This window comes from Cupressus sempervirens, chromosome 9 (assembly GCF_028749045.1).
Source record: "Cupressus sempervirens isolate cs-2001-9-10 chromosome 9, ASM2874904v1, whole genome shotgun sequence".
Taxonomy (NCBI): domain Eukaryota; kingdom Viridiplantae; phylum Streptophyta; class Pinopsida; order Cupressales; family Cupressaceae; genus Cupressus; species Cupressus sempervirens.
Window position 1 is genome coordinate 478,350,092 of NC_143126.1, and position 9,803 is coordinate 478,359,894.

General features: G+C 32.9%; 1 pseudogene; it reads left to right on the plus strand.

Annotated features, from left to right (window-relative positions):
- Positions 1 to 4,307: 4,307 nt before the first annotated feature.
- LOC149539400 (G-type lectin S-receptor-like serine/threonine-protein kinase At2g19130 pseudogene) lies at positions 4,308 to 6,804 on the plus strand (annotated as a pseudogene).
- Positions 6,805 to 9,803: the final 2,999 nt, after the last annotated feature.

The window sequence follows — 9,803 nt, forward strand, 5'->3', positions numbered from 1 at the left end:
GGATTATGACAAATAGGCCCCATCTTATAACTCCTTTGAGGAAAATGTGACTCGTGATGTGTACATTGAGCTGGTCAATTCTTCTCCCAATGTGGCCCCTGATGAATCTTCTTAGGACATGAATGGGGAAAACAAAGAGAGGCAGTTCACTATCACTAATATTGAGGTTGTGGATATGGTAAATATTAAATTTTTAGAGGGAGATATGAAAGGAATTGAAGTTCAACCTCCTCTGGGTGTGCTCCAAATGGCGAAAGCTATTTATATGTACAATTTTATAATGGAGAAATGGACTTTTAATTCCATTAAAAAAATTAACATCAATTACATAACCCTAAATGAAAAATCGGAGGAAGTTGAGAGAAAGCCCAAAGAGGAGGAAGGGAGTGGTATTGTTGGGAATGATATGGAGGTTAAGATTCAAGGGTAGGTTGATAAAATTGAAAATTTGGACTGAAAGAAAAGTCTACTACAGTTAAAATTTACCAGAAGCTATTAGAGGCCTTGGTGGAACATATGAATAAACTTGTTTGTTATGTGGACATGCATGCAGACAAAATCATGGTGTGGGACCTTGATGAGACTAAGGACATAGAAGAGGCTACAGACAAGAAAAGGACCAGATCTTCTACCAAGAAGATAAAGGCTAAGACTAAAGAACATATCAAAGATGATGTCAAAGTGGTCATAGAGAATTATCAAGGAAAAGGAGGAGTTGGTAATGGAGCCAGCTTAATGTTGGGTTTGGTCCTTTGTATTCTAGTTTTTTTCCTTTTTGTGTTTTTAGCTTAGTTATGTTGTTTGGTTTTGTTGTTGGTCATAGTGAGTCTGTTGGTTTCTTGTGGGATGTTGATTGTCTGAGGGTGTTGGTTTTCTATTCTAGCATAGTTTCTTCTAAAAAACTTTATTTTTTATATTGTAAAGACATTTGGGGTTTCAGATCCCTTGTAAAAAATATGTTTTAGCCCTTAACAAAAAAAAATACACTTGAGATATTTATATAATACCTAGATTTATAATCATAAGCATTATATAGATATGTTTGTAATGAATACAATTAGGATCTTTATAATTTGTTTCATTATACTCTTTCTATAATCTCGCGAGCTAATAGTTAGTATTGTGTACATAAAGGTGGAGTAAAATTAGAGAATATACTAGTGTCAGACACCCTATGACAAGTAAATATATGCTCTCCTTGGGATGATTTTAGGAGGAGAGTAAGGAAGCAGTGCTTAAACATGATAATTACTAAAGCATTATGAATTATAGATTGTTTCCTTAAATGGAATGAACTCAATTACATAGTAATAAGTGTTAAACTTTGGTTATAAACAACCTCTAAGTAGGAATAATAAGTCTTAATGACTTCTATATATTTTCTCAATATACAGCCTTCTAATCTTTAGATGCTTTAACATCTTCACAAGATTGTTCTAGAGGACAACTTGGTGCCCTTTGAAAAGGCCTACATAAAGCATGTGTATTACTACTTTACTGAGTGTAACTAGCTAGGGGAAATATTTCATTTAGTAATCACTAATCCTTCAATTGTTTTAATGAAGATCATTTTCATGAGTTATAGTGAATTTAAGGATGTGAAGGTTTTGGTGGACGTTGGGGGAGGAATTGGGTGCATCTGTAGCATGGTGATGAGTACTTATCCTAACATCTCTATTGTTAATTTTGGCATCATCTTTGTAGTTTCTAAGTCTCCAAGGTTATCAAGTATGTAGAAGGATGATCTAACGCTAAAGCTTTTCCAATAGACATTTGATTTACACAATTAAATAGTATTAAGTTCAAATATTTTTCTTATTTTTAGACATTCAAATCTTTTTATGCCAACTAAATTATGGAAAAAAAAATACTCTTGTTAAAAAAACAAAATTTCCTTAGTAAGTTGTACTTTGAACATCAAGATTGTAAACCATTGAAGAACTACCTATATCATTCAACCACATTTATTAGATCTTTGTGTGGATGAGAAATGATCTCAAAGTTTAGGAACAAGGGAATTTGTGCCTTCATTCAAATGAAACGCATACTATAATATTCCCTCATTTGAGTCTTATGTTGTTCACAATATTACACCAAGAAGCTTTGACAAATATGCAATGCTTAATTTGCCTTTATCTATAAATATCTAGTTGTGATAAAAATAATTAAAATTGTAAATTAATTGGCTTATATAATATAAAGTTACGTTCATTTTTAATAGCTTAATATAATTTTTTATCTCTAATTTTATATTTTAAAGCCATTTTACAATTATTATATTATTTAATAATTTGATTATCAATGAGCAATTTTATAATAATATTATGATGTAGATATTGTTTAAATCAAAAATAAATCTAATAGTGTCAATCAAGTTTAAAATATAATTTAATCTATTACATAAATTGTATTTGTTTACATAGATTAAAAAACTATTTTATAATTAATAACATATTTTTTTTATACACATTTATTAGAGTAATATTTAAAGTAGGCTAGAAGTATTTTTTATTTTATTTTTAAATCTTGTTTTTATGGTCATAATAAATAATTAGATATAGTGCAAAGATTTGGTAAAAACATTATGTCCTTTTTATTTTAGAGGTAGGAAAAGTAGAATTTGTGGAGAATGAGTTATACTATGATTTAAGAATTTTCTTGTTTATTATCTTTAGGTACCTTAAGAAAATCTAAATATGTTTCATATTTTTTTGTTTGGAAAGATTTTGTAGCATATTTTTAATAAACTTTTTTCATTTCTTTATTAGCCTCAATCCTATCCAATTTATGCAACATGTTGATTGAAGAGGTTAGTCATGTTTAAGTATTTTTTTAAAGAATCTGTAATAATATTTTTTAAATGACTCTATTGTTATAGATTAAATAACTATCAATTTATATATATTTCAAAAGACATATGATATAATTATACAAGTAGACTTTCGTTTTATTAGTATTTGTCGATAGGCATATGCTATTGTAATCAATTTGGTTTAGCTAGTTATTAACTAGATTCATTTTAACCAATTAGAATGAAGTATTTTATTTTATTTTAGACTTTTTAAATTATTTTCTAAAGTAATGTATACAATATTCAAATAACAAAATGAAAACAATGATTTATCTTCATTCTCATTGGTTAATAATTTGACATCTTATAGACGAATTTTATGGAAAGCTAACAAGTTTTAAGCCAATTTGTTCCCATCCAGTACCTCATTCAAATTTTGATAATGTAATGAAAAAATATTGAAATTATTTTATTTTCCACTATTATGTAAACAAATTTCTTATACATATTATTTTGATGTATTATTATAAAATTACTTTTGAATTCATAATATTAATACAAAGTTAATTATTAATTTTTACTTTTTACTATTTCTGCATAAATTTAGATATTAAGTGAATGTTATTTTATATCTACATGTTATATTTTGACATTGTTATTGCTTTCATCTATTACTATAATTGTAAAATCAATTTTATTTTTATGCTATATTTGTATAATTAAAATTTTAATATTAAATATTACAATTATAATCAGTAAATACTAGTCACTATGTGACACTTGTATATCTATATTATAAATGAATTTAATATGATTGTAAGACGAACTAGGCTATTTATATTTTAAATGATAAATAATATTATTGTAACACATTGAATTTAAAACTTTAAAAGCAGTGTGAAATGTTGCCCCGTTATTTTAAAAAGTGGTTGAAAATAAAGTCAAGATTGACGTAACATACTCACCACCTCTTCTCAAATTTCTTTGCAAATACTTGACGATTGACTTGACTGGCACGCCTTCTAATTGTCTACAAACTAAAATGCAACGTGCAGCATTTGTTTAGCAAGAAGGACCACTCTCATGATCGACACCGTTCATGTACCTGTTATCACTTTGGAAATACTTCTGTGAATTACTGGGAGAGCGGGGTTTGGGATGGTAAAATGTTGAATCTACCACCTCTGGTATGTACGTCGTACGAATGAAACGACTCAGAAGTTGAATTCTCAAATTTCTTACCAAATAAGTTTGACTTGACTGGCACACCGTCTAATTGTCTACAAACCTTGTCCCACGCAACACTGCAGTGGACCAAAAATGCAACGTCCAACAAGGAGCAAGAAGATATTTTTGACCTTCAATTTGTTACGGCACTTATCCTGAATCTGTGTTGAGCACCATTCTCATGATCGACACCGCTCATGTACCTATCACTTTGGAAATACTTCTCTTGAACACTTCTTGTTTTATTTTAATGGCAGTGGACGTTCATGTTACCGCTAACGCTTTGGAGATGGATGAGAAGAGGGCCAAATTCCGCTTTAGCCTGCTTTTTGCAGCCTCGGTGTTTATTCATCTCAAGAGTTATGATGTTGCAGTCGAAGCTCGAGACACTCTCTCCTTGGGAGCCTCGCTGGCTGGAAATCAGACATTAATTTCAAAGAACGGCACATTTGAATTGGGATTCTTCCGCCCAAAAGGAACCAATAATTGGTATATTGGAATTTGGGATGGCAATATTGCAGAGGAGATGATCGTTTGGGTGGCCAACAGAGAGACTCCCGCGAGAAACAAGCCTGGCATTTTGAAGCTGTCAAGAGAAGGTAAATTGGATCTGTTTGAAGCAGAGGGTGAGGCCATTTGGTCGGTCAACACATCGAACAAGGCATCGCGGGCTGTGATGTTAGATTCCGGTAATTTTATCATGCTAAGCGATGAGAACAAAAATGAAACTGTTTGGGAGAGTTTCGGGAATCCCACAGATACTTGGATCCTGCCTGCGATGAGATTCGGGGGACACCAAAAGCTGGTGTCTTGGAAAAAGCTCATCGGATCCATTTCCTCGGCTTTTCTCCCATCTGGTGGACCCATCTGGCGCTAACCAATTCGTGCAAATATGGAATAATTCTGTCAAGTACTGGGAGGGCGGAGTTTGGGATGGACAAATTTTCAGTCATAATCCAGAAGTGGCAAACAAAGAGTTCGTTAATGTCAGTGTTGAAATTACCAGCTCTGGTATGTACGTACGAATGAGAACGACTCATAAGTTGAATTACTAGCCCCTGCGTTTCGTCATGATGAAGTCCGGAGATGCTCGAAGCTCTCTGTTCGATGGCAAAGTGTGGAACGTGATATGGTCTCAGCCCAAAGATGAATGTGCCGTGTATGGTCTCTGTGGTGCTTTTGGAACCTGCAACTCCAACAATCTTCAGCATTGCAGCTGTGTGGAGGGCTTCACACCGAAAGACAAGCAAGCCTGGGATTCGCAAGAGTGGTGGTCCAGTGGCTGTGTTCGCCAGAGCCCCTTGATTTGCAGTACCGACATATTCATCGACTCCAAGTCAACGTTATCTTATGATGATCACGCTTTGTCCTACTCTGCCCCCACAAAGAGCGATTGCGAGAAAGCCTGCCTCAGCAACTGCTCGTGCATTGCTTATGCTTTCAATCCGCCTTCAGGACCCTGCCACATCTTGTCAGGATCTCTTCTAAAGTTGCGCAACTTGGCAACAAAAACCAATTCGAATGTCTTCATTCGAGTAGCTACCTCTGCCCTCACAAAGTCTGATCCACCATCGTCCTCCAAACTCAAAGTTATCCTGCCTGTAGTGCTTGGTAGTTTCATTGCTCTTGCCATTTCTTTATGTATCTTTTCATTTTTAATTCAGAGGAGGCGACATAATCGGTTACGATCTATGGAGAGCAGTGAAGATTCATCCGACCCTTTTCTTAGAATGTTCAGTTACAAGGAGTTGAAGATTGCGACTAGGAATTTCAGGGGTAAGCTGGGGAGCGGAGGATTCGGCTCAGTGTTCAAAGGATCTCTATCAGACGGTACTCTTGTGGCCGTGAAGAAATTGGAATCCACTTCAAGCAGAGATGATAAGCAGTTCCGAGCGGAAATCAGATCTTTGGGAAGCATACAACATAGGAATTTGATCAGGCTTCGAGGGTTTTGTGCAGAAGTATCCAGAAGGTTACTAGTTTATGACTACATGCCCAACGGCTCTCTAGATTCCCTGCTCTTCACGAATAATTCCAAAAGTGAAAGAAAGGTGCTCGACGGGAAGACCCGATTCAAGATTCAAGATCGCTTTAGGCACTGCACGAGCTTTATTTTACCTCCACGAGGAGTGCAGAGAACGCATTATTCACGGGGATACAAAGCCCGAGAACATTCTGCTCGACGCTGATTTCTCACCCAAGTTGGCCGACTTCGGCATGGCAAGGCTTCTGAGCAGAGATTTCAGCCGCGTATCGACCACAACGAGGGGAACGAGAGGTTATTTGGCTCCGGAATGGATTTCGGGCGTTCCCATCACTACAAAGGTTGATGTATATAGTTAGATTTGAATGTGCAAGATTCAAGTATGTATTACTTTCCTGCATGGGCTGCAACTCAAATTATTCAAGGTAACATGATTAATATTGTGGAAGCGGGTGTTGCAGAGGGAAAAGATATTGAAGAGGTGAGAAGAGTAGTTGTTGTAGCATTGCTATGCACTGAAAGGGAGGAGGAGATGAGGCCAAGCATGGGGCAAGTGGTGCTAATACTGGAAGGGAAGACGGAACTTGCATCTCCTCCACAAATGAACAGTGGAACAAACGGTAGCGACAGTAATACCGAGAGCAATGGCGATGTGATTGATATAGAATAATGCACTGGAGTCTGTCTTTCAAAAATGGAAGCTTGCACATAGTCTAAACTTACAACTATGGCTAACTAGATTTATAATAATTATTAATTCCAGTAGATGGGATAGTAAGAAATAAAGCTAGATTTATAATAATTATTAGTTGGCATTTAATGCATTTTTACTTTTTAATTTGTTTGTTTAATTAGAACATTTTATTATTCAATTGCTTTTTGAACTATAAAGTTTTCATATTTATTGTATTTAAAATAATTGAAAACAATATATTTATTGACAATTTGAGTGGTTGTTTTGTGCTACACTAGGAGTACATATTTTTCCCTTATTTGTTAGTCTAATCAAAACAATTTATTATTCAATTACTTTTTGCAACTATAAAGTTTTCATTTATATTATGTTTGGAAGAACTAATAATTCATAAAAATATATTTACTTTTATTTCTCTATCCAATCAAAACAATTTATTATTTAATTATTTTTTGCAACTATAAATTTTTTCATCTATATTATATTTGAAATAATTCATAAAAATATATTTATTAACAAAATGACTTGTTGTTTTGTAGGGCTTTTTAATTATTTATACCCAAAATACAACATATTATTTTTGAGACTTTATACATTTTATATTTACATAAAATTCATATACAATTTATAATAATTATTAATTTTAGTAGATGGGATAGTAAGAAATAAAGCTAGGGACTAATTGTGCAAATCGAGAAAAGTTGGGGACTGATTGTTGAAGTCTTAAGAGTTCTTGAAAAAACATTGTTTGAACTTGGAGATTTGGATAACTAGCTTAGATATCTTTATACATCTATGTAAAGCACACCGAGATATATCAATCTCAAGGTACCTATTTTAATAAATACTTATTGAGAATAGATAGGTGCCTCAAGATTGATATCTCTCGGTGGGTTTTAGATAGATGTGTAAAGATATCTAAGCTGGTAGTATTGGCAACACAACATATAAAACTTAAATCTATTAAATTTTTAATCTGAAATGTTCTTTTTAAAGCATGATACTTATCATATCCATTATGTTTTATAGATATTGAAATATAGCATATACAATGCATACAATTAATATCTTTCTAGAGATTTGATTCATTCCTCTTCTACTTTCCTTTTCACAACTTGTTTCCTTGTCTTTATCTTTTCATAATGTTCATAAGAAAATGGTGCTGAAATTTGAAGTCCATCCAAAGACTTAACTCATGATATAGCAACAAACATTAGTTATATCCTTTCTCTTGGTACAATGTCAACCGTTGTCTTAGAAAGTGTTAATCCCCATGATTTATGGATAGTTAATGCCCAAGCCAAACATAAGGGCAATTGACATGTGTGGCCTCTTTGTATTGGAGAAATGGGACTTAATTTTGGAGCTCCATCTTCAATGGCATTCCAAAGTAATTGTCAAATTCAACCATCACATATGTTGGTGGATCTAGTGGGACATTTCCAAGTTTGTATATGATATTTTGAACGTATCCAAGAGCTCCATTGACAAGTCCTACTTCAATCCATAAATTAGATGTTAACATGACCCTTGCATCCTTAGCAAGTAATAATTCAATATCTAGTTCATCATTTTCACCTCCCCCTGGATTAGTACTTCCTTCTTTTGATGCAATGTTGCGAGCAACTAGTTTTTTTAGTGACTGTAATTTTTTTCTATTATGGTTATGAATATTATCATTTTTTGTAAATAGATGAATATTATTATCAAATTCCTCCTTAATATTTTGGGGCAATGAAACATATGTCCTTGTCATTAATAATTTTCAATCATCTATAGTTGGAGTTGCATCTCATATATTAGTGAGTACTTGGCAAAACCTTTGTTGGTCTTCACTTTCACCTTCTTGTTTGAATACTTTATCCAAAGTAACAATAATCTTGAACTCTTCCCATAATAAGTTTGCATGAAAATTACTATCATAAGGTGGTTTGTCACTAACAAGAGGTAGTTGTCCCAAATCTCCTACTAGAATAATCGATCTTCCTCCTCCAAAATTCATATTTGAATTTTCTAGAAAATCTTGACGTAATCTTGAATCTATATTTTGTAACAAATTTTGACCAATAAAACTCATTTCATCAATTAATATGTATCTAATATGTTTAATTTCTTCTTGTAATGTTGTAATCATTGTTCTTTGTAAGTCAAAGAAATTTGTAAGAGGAATTCTTAGAGTTGAATGATTGTTGATGTGCTAACGGTAAAAGTTGCAAATCTAGTTTGTGCTAATATTAATAGGGGAGAATGTTGTGGTGTTGATGCATCACAAAGAGCTTGAAAAATGGCTTGAATTAGATATGATTTCCATATTGTAGTTGTTCCTTGAATTATCATACATAATGGCATGACATGTTCACCTTGATTATAATGTGTCATAATAATATCATGTGCTTTCTTTTGCTTAGCACCTAAAGTTTCATATGATATACTCATCATCGTATCTTCAGTTATAAGTAAATCATTTTGTTTCATAGCATTGATAAAATGTATTTCATTTTTTGTTTCTCCTCGATATTTTGCACTCCATGGATTTTTTCTGTCAATATCTCTTCTTCCTAGCATATCTATTTCTGTTAGATCCATTATTTGTCCACGATGTAGTCTTGATATTATCTCTCAATCATGTTCAATTATATTTTGATTATTTGATAATTCATTTTCATCTTCAAAATCATCATGAGTTTCAACATTATTTTCAAATTCATTAGTCTGCCTATCCACATGCTATAGATTATAATTAAGAGACTCCCAATTGGATACAATTGTAGTATCATCTATTCCAATATCTCTTTGTATATTACGAAATGGTTTGTATGATAATAACTTTGACCAACAAAAATCAACCCATTTTTGTGAGTTTCATGAAGGAATATTTGTAAATTTTGGAAATACTCTCACAATAGCTACCATTGTCCTTGCCTGCCATTTATTATCTCATTTTCTTCTAGAGTTATAAGTTCAAGATCTAGCTACATCTATTATTGTGACACTTTCCATTGCATATGGTCTATCCATATATCCTTCAATGATTTTTTTTAGGTGAGCTTCATTGTCATTTTCTTCATTCTTTATGACTGGCTTGAACACCTCTCTTGAAACATTTA